Below are 12,630 nucleotides of genomic sequence, written 5' to 3'. Positions count from 1 at the left end.
ATATGTATATACATAGGAATTTGGTGGTCTGTATGTAAATGCCCCCTTTTTTTTTTTTTGATATATTTTATGTTTGTGCGATGATATATATGAGAGAATGGAATGTGACATCCAACAATATGGTGGACCAACATAATATATTTTTTATAGTATATATTATAAAGATAATTAGAAATGTGTTGGATTTGAGTGGACGTAAAGAATATTTTGCTCTGCAAACAATTTTCATGGTATAATTACATGTAAACCATTTTTTTTTTTGTGCATTTTGGAAAGAATATTTTACTTGCAGTATTGCTTGAATTCATAGCAGTGGTAAGCAGAATCGTTTTTGGTTCTCTGTTATTCAACGAGTAATAAAGGAGTGTGAGATGAGAGAGGAAGTGATGAAAAGAGAATTCGATCTCTTTATCACATTCTTTAATCTATCTGTATTTAAAGTTATGTAGTTTCAATGGTACATCGGCCGGCGAATTTCGCCTTCGAATGATGAGATGCTATCTTCTCGTGTTCCTGGGCTTTGAACAACCCTATTGTCGTTGCCGACCTTGCTATCGATCTCTATTTCTAGCTTATAATCCAATCAAAAAGCTGTTGATCTGTGTGTTGATTTGAGTTCTTATATTTTTGGATATCTCTCGGATTTGATTTTCCTAGCTGCCGGAGAAGGCATCAAAAACATATTTCCATTCATTGCCCGGGCAAATCCCTCCTCGCCGGTGCGCCTAGGCTCGTCCTCGTCGCCGGAGAAGAAACATTAGAGACAGAGCGGTAATGGAAATGTGCATTTTCTAATATTATATTTTAAGGTGTGAGATATGCAAATATTAATATTTAGGCTGTTATGTACATAAAAATCCCTTAAAATAATTGTTTTGGCACTCAATATTATATATGTATATATTTGTGACAAATATTTATCGAGCATTAAAGATCTGACTGAAGATCATTTTGTTTGACTAAGAAAAAGCTAAGCTTACCATGCCAGATTCTGCGCCTTTACTTAACTAATCACGTATGAGGTATAATTCCTCCCGTTCCCGCCAACAACATGAGCTTAGCTAACATCTACGATATAAGAATTTAAAGAATAAAGAGGTTGTACTTGAAAGCACGTATACATTTATATTCATATCACACTATTCTTATATATTTGAAAACCTAACAACTAATTTTTTACATTTATATACATACCACTTAAATGTTTTATATCACATAAAAAAAAATAACAATCATTATATTAAAAAAAAAAAAAACATTTTTTTGTGCTAGATAAAAAAAAAAATATTGATATGTATGATCGCGAGCTTCCTTAACATGATCTCAAATGATGCTCTTGAATTTAATTGGTTTCTTGAAATCCACGATAGCTCTTAGCTCAACTCCAACAATGTCAACCTTCTTCTCTGACCTTACTTTCTGGATCTCTTCCTCAAGAGTTGATGTCTTCGGTCTCATAGCCTCTAGATTTTTGGGGCTTTGGTTAAGTTTGGCTATTGCCTCAACTAACTCCTCCCGAGTACTCTCCAAATCATGACACTGTAGTGAGAAGGAAGTCACCATTGTGGACAACAATGTCTTACACTTCGTCAGCTAAGATTCTAATGTCACAACTTCAGCCTTAGAATAGTATCGACACTTCTACTGAAGGAACTTAATATTGAAGAATTCACAATTCTACTCCTTTAAAGAAAGTTTGAAACCTATTTTAAGTTTCATCACTTTAGCCGTATGAAACAAATGATTTTTTGTCTGAGGAATAAAAGAAATATGCAGCAACAAAATTTTACACATGTAAGAAAAAGAACATGAAGTCCTTAGCCTCCTAGAGCCTAGTGCACGAATGAGTCAGTACTCTCCGGAATATGAATCTTTGAAGGGTTGGTCAAATTTTTCTTCGCCTTTTCAATTCTCTTACTACTGCTTTTGAGGAAGTATCTCACGGTCACTATTATGGAAGGGCCGCTTCAGAGGTGTCACAAGAGCCGACTCGAGGCATTTCTTTTCAAATCTCTTCAACATCATCATAGAAGATCGCTTACGATGGAAATAAAGGCCGGACTTGAATAGGAATTGCTCACTCATGAAATTAGAGACATATTGTAAGTCAAACTGCATCTCTTTCAAGCCCCAAAATCCAAGCATCCATAGTATTTAATTTTCAGTAATTTAGAGAGAGATAGGCAACCGTTGTATTTTCTTCCATTTCTCATAAAATCTTGAGTCATTTTATAAGAAAAATAATCCCACAAACTAATGTCTAACAGGATCCTTTGTGCGAAGATCTAGTTTATTGCTCCTGCGGTCATATGTAACACCAATGAATTTGCATAACCGGGCTAAAATCTCTAGTGTCACATCAACTCTTGTTTTCTGAAAAAAGGTGATCAAGTCGATGATAAATGTTGTTGCCCGACATGAGCGCTGTGAAATGTCAACTCTAGTAGCTTTGAGAGTGTTCATCAACTTGGTCGCAGATGGAAATCATAGGTCAACCTACACGGTTGTCTCATAAATAACAACGTATACTCGAGGAGAGTAGGCTCGATTAATTTAGGTTAGTAATTACACCAATTTGTCATTCAAGAAGTGAAATTTTTTCAGAATAATATTATATCATCCTTGGTTGTAATGGATATGGCCTCAACGAGATTATGGTACTTCCTATAGTTCTTTGGGAGGAGAGATTGCCCAACCATCAACATCTCGAAGCACAAAATTTCACCTTTGGGGGTGTGCAATAGCAGCATAAAAGGTGGCACAATAGCAAGTTAAGAGAACTCCAGGGTAGCGCAGACCAAAAAGAACTTCGGGGTGGCACAACAGCATGCCAAGGGAACCCCTTTGATGGCACAATAGCAAATCAGAGATCAAGACTATTTTTCCTTTTTCTAGTCTTTTAATAGGCTCAAAATTCCAAACAATTGGCCAAATTTGAGTTATCCTACATCAGCCCATACTAACCGTTCCATTTCACGCAACGAAAGTCGCAATCTGTGTGAAATCCTGCACCCACGAGGTTCTGATTGCGGGATCCTACGCAACACTGCGGCCTGGATCGCAGAGCCCAGCTAGTCCGCTAGTCAACCCACGCTGCGACCTTCTCACCGACCCACACTGCAACCCGCTCGCCAGCCTAACCTGATCCACCAAACGACCTACTCGCTCTGGCAACCCGCGTGGACTTCCAGTGTGCCCCCGTCAATCGTCGTAAGCTACTGTTGATCGTTGTCCGCGGCTACCACAGCTGTCAAGCTTCGCCTAGTGCCATTGTCTGCCGCCAACGACCGCTATAGTGAGTCGTCGTTGCAGCAGTAGACATCCACCACTGATCGCCACTGAAAAGTCCATTTTTTCATTCTTTTTATATTTTGATTGATTCTCATTATTTTGATAATTTCAGAAGATACAATCACAATCACCCAAAAATCACCGGACAACTGATTCGTTATCAACAAAATTTTATGTGACGTGAATCTCAATGAATGACACAAATCTGGAGATATTTCCTACTCAATAAATATTCAAACTCAAATAAAAAATAATCTAAGCTCCAATTTCAACAAACAGACAAACTAACTAATTCAACAAGATGAATCTAATGACCCCAAATTGATCCACCTTTGTTTTGGACTTTTGTAGAACACTAAGGCACTAAATAATTACTCTACCGTCATGAATCTCCAGCACGCAACAAAAAAAAAAAAAACATTGTTTAGGAGTATTTTGAAAAACATTTACATACCACCCAATTCCTAGTATTAATATATTTAACATCTAAATTTTATTTTATTTTCTTACTTTTATACTACTCAAAATTTTCACATCATATCAAATATATCACTATTTTCTTTTAAAAAATAAACCTCTGTATATCAAGTAAAATGATGTGTTTGTATTATTATTTATTTATTGAAGCTTGTGTTAGACATGTAAATACACAAGAATTAGGTGGCATACATGTAAATCTTTCTAATAATGTATTATTTATATCTACTCATGTTTTTAATAAGTTTTGAGTAGATAGAAATAACTAAAATCAATCTGCAAATATATCTTTACAATTGAGCGCGGAACATGACAACTGATTTACACAGGAAGAATTTAATGGAACATGTTATAGTGAGCGCTCAAGAGATCATGGTATACTCGCGGAGCGTCTAATGTTCTACGCGAGTATGGGTACTTTCGTACCAATTATTACAACAACAATGTAAAGTATTCTTATATTCACAAATTATGCACAAGCTTGCTAGCAAAATATAATATGCCTCCAATAATGTACAGTTAAGCATATGTTGCACTAAACAGCATTTTTATTACTTTGTAATGCAGTGGTGCCCATGTAGAGATGTAACTGAATCAAAATGTAAGCCAATCATAACTAATTAGATAGTGAGATAATTTACTTAAAACATATTAACATCATGAAAAAAAACCTGAAAGCCCAATGAATCATGAACGATCCATGATCTTCTTGCATCACTCGACCTTTCAAAATAATGTTCTCAACAAAAAAGCAAACAGCATCCATAAGCAGTTCCTGCAACAGATAAGCAACTGAGCCAAGACCCGCTGAAGAAAACCATTATATAACAGCACTGAAAAAAAGTGAGGCCAAGAACATTGTTGATATATATAAAACTTTTTATGCAAATGGAAGTTAATTCAATTTAAAGGCTAAAAATAAAGAGTTGTTCAAAAACCTATCTGTATATTCATAACATGAGCTTAAATAGGGCGGTGCAATGCTTTATAAATACATCCCAAGACTTCTTTTAATATCCCCTTTTTACCAAGTGGACCCTAAATAAAGTCCAATTCTCAATAATATCTATGGTCACTTTTATTAGAAATCCCTAAAATTAAAAAGATAAACACCAACCCATAGAAATCTATTATTTTATAAAGAGTCGTCACTTCATGGCCTGCCAACCTGAATACTCAATATTTAAAAACATTTTATTGACTTACTCGCAGTTGAAAACAAAAATACAATGTCTAAATATCATAAATAAGTAATTTATAATCAATATGATAAATATATTTTGTAATGAAACATAATTATAAAAAGAAAATCGTTTAAATTTAACACAAATAATATACAAAAAAAATAGACCAAGCTACTACAAAAATCGGTTCAATATACAAGAATTTATGTAACAATAAATCAACATGAAATTATTCATGTTATTTAATATTTCATATGAACAATGAAAATATTCACGTACATACATATAACAAGGGCAGGGCTGACAAACTTAAAACATATTTGTAAACCCATTACAAAAATTAAAGATAATGCACCTAGTTAATAAAGATATGTATATCCATTAATAAATAAGAAGTCACCTCAAATTGCAATACCAAAAACCACGTTCAGTCTAAAGAGACACATCAAAGTGATTATTAATTCAAAAGTCCTACACCATATCAACTTTAAATCAATTACAAACGCGTCTGCAAGTATAAAAAATCAATGTTTAGTTATAACAAGTTGAATCTTCTCAGCATAAGTTGCTGATATTCAACATAAATTAATTATTATTGATATAAAATCACATCTAACAATATCCGCCCCAACATGGAACATATATGATAATTAATCAAAATAAAGCCCAAGGGTGCGTTTGGGAGAGCTTATTTGCAGTGGTGGCATTTTCAAAACGACATTGTCTGTTTGGAAATCCCATTTCTGTAGCTTCTGTAAAACTCCGCTGCCACTTTACTATTTTTCTGAGGACCACGCGATCCGCGTTTCATGTTGTCGAAAGACGGATAATGCCCCTCCTCGCTCCTCCTTTGCCCTAATTTCGCAAGCGGCGACTCGAAATCATCTCCCTCTCCGATCTCGCAAATCACAACGCTCCTCTGCTCCGGTTTTTATTTTTCTGTGGAAAAAGTATTTGGTGAACACAGCAAGAAATGCCGCTCCTCTGGTCCTCTTTTTCTTCTTCTGCTACATTACGCTGCCTCTCCGATCCTTTCCATTTATTTTTATTTTTTTTATTTTTATTTTTTGCTTTAGAAGAATTTGGGTGAATCTGATTTGGGAATGTGAATGGCTTCTTCTGTGCATGTTTATGAAACGTGTTGATAGATTAGTTCTTATTTCTATACTTATCTTATTACTAATGCTATTGATTTGCTTTCCTTGATGAAACGGATAGATCTGGGTGAATAGTCTTATGCTGGAACATTTTGCTTCTTTTGTCTCCACTCAGCATCAGTGCACTTTATTTTTAATAAGATTATGATCCCATCACAAGTTTTGCTATAGCACAATCATGCGTAGGACAACTTCGATATGTTATTCTTGTTGGATACTTGCAGGATAATTTCTAAAAGCTCATTGTATCTAGGAAAGTATAGTCAAAACTACTTAAATATAGTGATTGCTTTCATTATTTGAGACTCAAGCGTTTTCTTTCTATCATCTACATTATTGATAAGCTTATTTTCAAGTCATCTAAATTTTAGATAAGTTATTTTTTGTAGTTAACTGATGAATGATTTGATTGATCCTCTTCTATGAAATCACTTGATAAATTGACTAGTAGTTAGATTATAGTTTAGATGAATTTTAAGCGAGCAAGATTGAACTTTATGCTTAGATGATGGTGGACTTTTAAGAATTGCTTATTCTTCCGTTCTTTATATTTGTCATTGTTCCTCTTGATACTTTATTTTACTTGCAATGTTATTGTACTATTTGATCCATATGTTTCATTAGTTGCATTATGAATAAAAATAAAGAATGGGCTACATCAGCAATGTGGGACAACGATGTGACAAACATTGCAATCTCTGTAATAAAGAGATTGAACTTGAAAATAGACCTACCACATACTTTAATAAAGATGGGTGACAGAATATTTCCAATAAATTTAAAGAAATGACAGGGCGGGATTAAGATAAATTGAAATTCAAGAATAAGTGGGATCAGCTAAAGGAGTGGAAGTTATGGAAGGAACTTAAACGGGGATCGAAAGGATTGGGTTAGGAAGTGCTTCAGAGGAATGGTAGATTGAGACGTGAGAGGTAATAATTGTACCCCTACGAACTCTTCAATTAATTAACATTTATACTTCTATCTTGTATTTGGAATTGATTCATGTGAGTTCTAGGGAATATATAGCTTTTGTATGTAAATGCATCATGTACTGGTTGTTATTCAATTCTTTGGAACTTCTTTCTTGTGGGAACTTCTTTCATATGGGCTCATTGCAGTATCAAGTAATTTTGTTGTCGGCAACCATTGCCTCCACAATTTGGTAACTATATTTTCTGTATTTCCTTTAGTTTTTGACTGATCTACTCTCTTTTTAATAATTGTAGGATGATGAGTTCCAGGTATTCAGGGTAGACCGGGCAAGTGATGTGTCGCTGCGGGCTACCGTCCTTGTTACTTACATCACGCCAGCCACATAGCTACGGGCAACAATTCTACAGGTGCCTGCAGTGGGCACACAGACCGGAGAACTGCAATTTCTTCAGGTGGGCCGACAGTACATCAGTTTCTACGATATCGCAACTGGACACCGCTGCTCTAAGTTCGACGGTATCACAACTTGAGAACACCGTTTGTGATTCAAGTGCTTCCGTTTTTACGATATTTCAGTTGAACAAGTTTGCTCGGGGTTCTGGGGTGTCAGAACCAGACAACATTCGTCGTGATATGCTTCTACATTTTAAAGTCAATATTGTCATTTTTTTCTTGTAATTTTAACATGTTTTTTTTTTTTTGTTCTCATGATACTCAATATTAGTGTGTGAAGATGTATTTCACTTTTGTATTTATGTAACTGTGCTTCTTTAATGTGATCAAAAATATTTGAGAGATTAATATAACTCAACTCTTTCGTATTTTCATGCTTTAACATTTGAATTTTAATTTTACAAACTTATCATTTTCTATATAAAATAATGTTATGTTACAATTTTTGGGAGGTTTATATGTCGAATGATTCTGAAGGGGGTTAATTGATTCGAAAATATCTAACATGTATACATTATCGTTTTGTTGAGAAAATTACAACTTCTGCGTGACAGATCGTTCATTTAATTAAAAAAATCTACAAATAAGTTGTTTTCCAAACACACAAATCAAACAGCTAAACAGTTTATCCAGAACAGCGGCGGAATGTTCATTTATCCATAATCAGCTGTTTTCAAAACGCACAAACCAAACAGCTAGTCAGCTTATCAAGATAAGTTGTTTATCAACAGATTATCAGGATAAGCTGAATAAGCTGCAGCTGCCCCAAACAAACTCTAAACTAACAATTTAAAGAAAAAACAATATTGCTTAAGCATAACTGTGATTCGACGAAAAGTGATGTTGAGATATAGTGCTTTTCTTTCATTTTTTGTCATTTTTAAATTTTTTTGGGGTATATTTTGTATATATGTGCAATATATAGAAAAAAACTCAAAACAGAGTTATTTAGCAATGTAAAGACTGACACCCCAACACTTAGAAGAAAACGCCATGACACCATGCCATAATTAAAGCACTGCGGCTCCATATACGCGACACCTTAGTGCCTGAAGAAGATATTTTCAGCCAAAAATTTGAGAGCACAACACTTCGGTGCTAGAAGTAGGTGCTTCAACGCCCTTTAAAGCAGCACCACACGATCCAATTCAAAGACCAGGCTTTCGCTTGCTTTATGGTGAGTGTGTGATTGTAGTAAGGAGAAAATTGAGAAAGACAATCTACTATTTGGAGGAAGATTGTTTCATTCTAATGCTTTCTATTCCTTTTTAACTTTGTGATACTTTGTATTGAAAATCTAATGCAATTCATGTTTATGTTTTTAATCATGTTCAACATTTAAGTTTGTCACTGCTTTGAATTTCTTTTCTTTAAAACTTCGGAGGATTCATGTTAGATTATTGAAATTTTAAGTTAATGTTTTAACTTTTCATGTTATGCACAAATTGGTCGATTGGGTTTTTCAAAAACATTGTAATGTAGGACTATTAGAAGAAGACTAGAGGTACAACTATGTTAAAACACAAATGCTTAGTGAAATGGAAATACTATCATTAAATATTCACCATCAATGTGGGATATGTGGTTTCTGAGGGTTCTTGTAGAATTAAGAAAATTTAACTATAATATGAAACTCCAATGCTTGTTATATCTCGGAAGAGAATAAATAGAATTAAACCTCGATTGACAACTGCAATAGAAGAATTACTTGGAGGAACATAGATTTTATGAAACCAATTCAAAAGAGATTTTCAAACAAGAAAAAAAACTGATTCGCTTTACTTTAATCTTTCACTTTAAAATAGAAATAAGAAACTTTGCAAAAATCAAAATAAAAATCTTTTAAGCTAAACTTAGGATTAGTAGACTAGAATTTAAAATATATTGAGAAATAACAAAATTCTTGGGATCAATAACTTGAACTCCTACTCTGAATAACTTAATCGACATATATACTTGCATGGTTAACCTGTGCATTACCACAATGCGAATTATGTTTTTGGCACCGTTATCAGGGAATGAAGTTAGTTTTTAAAGTGAGGATAATACTAGTTGAAGTTTTCAAGTTTAGGTTAAAAAATTATAGTGTCATTTATTATTTGTATTTTATTTAAGGGCTATTTGATTAGCTCAAAAAGTAATGCAGTGGAAAATGAATACAATGTAGAAGAAATGTATTGTTATTGAGATATTTTAGAATTGTTTGATTTAGGGTAAAACAAATGAACGACTTCAACTTTTTTTTGAAGTAAAATGAGAATAATTATTTCAAAATAATGTGTTTGCATGCAGCAAAATGCAGCAAAGAATGACCGAGTAGGCGGTGCCCAGCGATGGCCGACAACGGTGGTGGTGCATTACGATGGTCGGCAATGAAGGTAGTGGTCGGCTGTGACGGTGGTGGTTTGCAACAATGGAGGCCGCGCGGAGCTGGTGGTCGGCTTGGCTGTGGTGGCTGGCGGTGACAATCGGTGAAGGTGATGGCGGTGGCGATGGATGGGGACTAGTAGCAGCGGTGGTGGCCTGCATTGGTAGCGATAGTAGGAGCGGTGACAGTGGCGCCTATGCGATGAAGTTCGAGACTGTAGCTGATGGAAAAGGGCGGTAGCGGCGGCAGATGGGGCTACAAGAGGTGAAAGAAGGCGAGGAAGGCGGCAACGGTGTTGCCCAACCGCAGCCGACGGCAGAGGCGGTGGCTAACTAGCGGTGATGTTGCCTAACAACAATTTACATTAAGCTTCAAATTGAAAATTTCAAATTCAGAGAAAATGGACTAAATATTGAATTTCAAATGCAATGCAATTTTACATTAAATTCCAATTCCTTCCAAACAAACAACTAAATTTCCAAAATGCAGAGAATTAGAATGCAATGCACCATAAATGGTACTATCTAAACACCCCCTTAGTGTTATCACTTATTTGGTTACAGTGTTTAAACTATTTTGGATTGCATATTGTTGTTATAAGAAAATTAAAAATATAAAAATTATGAAGTGTATTATTTTCTATGAGTACTAAATTTTATTGTGTTTACTGTTGCGGATTAGTTTTTTGTAAATTTAAGAATTTCATTCTGATTTTTAATTTAAGGTCGCTATCTAGTCTTAGGTTGTATGCGTTCAATTGTGTGAGCTTATTCCATTTGACCGTGAAATGGAAAAAATCACTAAAAATTATAAATCTCACAAAAAAAAAAAAAAAAAACTTTAAGAGAAATGACAAGCTTGCAAGAAGAAAATATTCAACTAAGACCCCTTTGGGAGTTTTTCTCCCCTATGTAGATGAAATACATCAGGTATCAATAACCCTACCATGCAAACCAATACCATTGAATTCAAACCTGCAATAGTACAAATGGTTCAAAACAATCAATTTTGTGGACCACAGCGGAATACCTGAATTTACATATAGCTACTTCACTAGAGTTATGTGCGACCTTTCGATATAACAGTATCTCTGATAATGTTGTTAAACCTATGTTGTCTCCCTTTTTCATTAGAGATAAGACTAAGGTGTGGTTAAATTCATTTTCGTCAGAGCCTATTACAGCTTGAAAACATCTTGCACATAGATTCTTAGCTAAATATATTCCTCCTTAAGAAACAGTCAAACATGGGAATAACATAATTTTTTTTACCCAAATGGATACTGAGTCGATATATGAAGTCTGAGAGAAGTTTACACAAATATCGAAGTAAAACATAAGAAAAGTTTAGCATAAAAGATTTCTCACTTCTTTTCTCCAACTTAATAACATCCATAGATCTAAATAAGAAGATAAAGAATAATTAGAAGCTCCCAACACTCTCATCACCAATCTTCATTGAAATCATCATCATTACATCTTCTTCGATTAGTCTAAGTTTTCTCATTTTTTTTCTTCTTCAACATCAATGAGCTTTCCTTTCCCTATTCAGTAATAAATGATAATCAATAAAAATAGCTGAAAAATTTGCATTGAAGAAAATGTTAAACAAACATTTTAAAATATCTTTGCTTATTATTTCTTATTATCTAGTGCGGATGTGCTACTCTTGCTCTTATATCCATCAAAGAAATCAAAATTCAAAGTTCTTGTTGTAACTCAGAAGACATGACCACATTATCCTCATCATCATTGATGGCATATCTTAAATAATAAAGGATTTTTGTCATCCTTCAAACCTCTTCACTTTAAACTTTTATTCTTTAATATCTTATTATATAATATACACCAAGAAATTCATCCTTAAGGTCGTTATACAATTTCTCTTTTTTTATGTGAACTTTATTATACATGCTCCAATTACGCTTGCATCCAAATGACGGGCATATAAGTTCTAGTACTTTAATAACAAAATATTATAGCTCCGGAGTGCCATCACCAAATTGGATCCACCATTCAACTACATTTGAGAAAAAAATTATGTAATTAGAAACTAAAAAATCAGTGCTTAAATATTCAACCCTTGTTTCAATAATAAACATTTTATCCGGAAAACATTTTCAGTCGCGTCTTTTGCTTGTTGTAGCTCAAAGAAATATTACTTGTCCTAAAGGAAACAAATTGCATATCAACACTTGCTCTCTCATTTGGTTCAACAATCAACCTAAATATATATTGATATAACAACAAGTTGATCTCAGGAATAGTAGATTTGTTCTCAACATATTAAAATTGATGGTTGAAAAAATATCCAGATGCATACATATGGCGGAAGAGTTGAAGCTACCAGTTTTTATCAATGATAACTCAAATATGTTTAAAAGTATTTTTCTCTTAAATTAGAGATTTTTAGCCCCTCTGTCTCATCCATTGCATTAAATAAAAAATATAATTGGTTGTTATTGCATATGTGACACGAGATCAAAACCTTTCACTTATTTATTTTATTTTATTTTTTTGACTTTTTCCCTCAATTTTTTTCTCATGCACGGCTACGCCAATTAGTGGAAGTGAATATTATCTCCAATAATTACCTAACTTCCAACACACATTGTAGAACAAAAAAGTTGCAGCAAAATCTTAATAAAATAGTTCAATATTAAGAATAATGTATTGGTAAAGTACACATATGAAGTAACAAAGAACAACTAAAGTAAATAAATTATAAGCGAATGTGTCTGAGTTGTTTAGGTTAGAATTAATAT

Source organism: Phalaenopsis equestris, unplaced genomic scaffold (genome assembly GCF_001263595.1).
Source record: "Phalaenopsis equestris unplaced genomic scaffold, ASM126359v1 Scaffold000403, whole genome shotgun sequence".
In the NCBI taxonomy this organism is placed as follows: Eukaryota; Viridiplantae; Streptophyta; class Magnoliopsida; order Asparagales; family Orchidaceae; genus Phalaenopsis; species Phalaenopsis equestris.
Note: the sequence above shows the minus strand (reverse complement) of the source record.